This window comes from Mandrillus leucophaeus, unplaced genomic scaffold (genome assembly GCF_000951045.1).
Source record: "Mandrillus leucophaeus isolate KB7577 unplaced genomic scaffold, Mleu.le_1.0 Scaffold163, whole genome shotgun sequence".
Classification (NCBI taxonomy): Eukaryota; Metazoa; Chordata; class Mammalia; order Primates; family Cercopithecidae; genus Mandrillus; species Mandrillus leucophaeus.
Genome location: NW_012101621.1, coordinates 569,562 through 571,392, shown reverse-complemented (window position 1 = coordinate 571,392; position 1,831 = coordinate 569,562).

Sequence of the window (1,831 nt, the reverse complement as noted above, 5' to 3'; positions counted from 1 at the left end):
AAAAAAAATTTAATCAACTGTTATGACTCCTTCAATAAAAGTCTATGAGAAAAATCTAGATTAAGTTATGGGTTAAGTGGTGAATTTAACAGGGACTAAGCAAAGACTTCAAAATAGTGACAAATGTTAATTAATTTGAATTTATTCACAACACCCTTTGTTAGCAAGTCATTCAAATAAACTATGAAGCCTGAGATTTATGGAATACCAGAATCATCAATATGATTAATTTTGTAAAAGCAACACCTTGTAAAATAAATATTTATTGTCATGTTTTATAGTAAAATGGCAATAACTATGAAACTCTTTTTTGCTACAGATATTCTCTGAATATCTCAAAGCAAGGTACCTAAGTCAAAAAATAATTGTTTATATTTTAGTGAACACAAAACAATTGTATCATTTCTAATGTCAAACTTTAAATTATTCAACACAACTGACTTTAAAAATTTCTACTTCTTTAGTATGTTTTCTTTATACATATTGTCCACTTTCAATAGTACATTTATAACACATACATGTAAATTATTTATATGGAAGAACCACATGCAGAAAAGTTTGAAGATTATTCTTCTTGAGAATTACTCACAAAGTTGCTAGAGGGAAGATAAGAGGAGAGCTTGAGAGTAATGTGAGGGAAAGGAAGCTCCATTAAATCAAAGCTATCTACTCTACACTTACTATATCACAGCCAATCAACCAACACTCCTATGGCTATTTTAGTCAAGCTACCATCAGAGAGAGCCACAGCATATTACAGGGCCAGAAATTAGAGGTAAACATCTCTCCTGGTCATACTAGGGCAGAAGCCTCAGTGGTTTCACAAGTCCCACTGAAATTTGGATTCCCAGAGCTCCAGCAAATCTGCCCCCAAAGTGGTTCACATCTTTTCTAAAAAGACAGAAAGCAGAATGCAGAATCATATATGGGGCATCATAGAGAATAAAAAGATTTTTAATTTTGAATAACCTCTTGAACAACTTGTTCCTCATACTGTGCCTTTAGAACAGGTAAGTAAAAATATTGTAGCAAGCTGACTTATTAGAACTTCAATATACTGAGGATGATATTTTAATTTGTTTTGGCTGGAAGGAAAAGCCTTTGGCATGTAAGGTATTAGATCCTCTTTAATTGGGAGATCATGTAATAGTATCTTACAAAGAGCTGAAATCAACAATTTATATGAAAATTGAAAGAAAATATGCCATCAAAATGATATTGGAGAGTAAAATTGGCTCATAGATGGTAAGTGATTAAGTATGATGAATAAACAAAAAAAAAGGGTAAATTCTGATCATTATGAAAAACTCGTACTATCATTGAAAATAATAGAAAAGCAAATAGGGAATATTATTTCTTTTCGAAAACTTTCAGGTGTTGACAGAACATGTAAATAAACATACCATCTTGACAGTTGAAGAAGGAACTGGAGAGAGATAGAATTAGTGATCATAATTAGATATTTGGAAAATCTCCAAGTAAAACTTACCATTAAACAATAAATACAAAGGAGATCTTACAGAAATAATGAGGAAGAAGTCCTTAGAAGATGTCCATAGTCGAGGGAATAAAGAAAATGTAAATAATTTAGAAATCTCAATATGAGTATTCTAAATAGTAGAGAAAGCAGAATAGCAAGTTTTCAAATCCAGATGGCAGCTAAAAATACAAATTCAAATACAGGAGTTTAAGAAATTTTAAAACTAGATTAAATTGGATTTGCCTATGTCGTTGATTATTTCAGAGTGAAATATATTTGAGTTCAAGAAGCTGGATAGTAATAGAAAACTATTTAAAAATACTAAATTAAATTATTTAAGATAATTTTAAC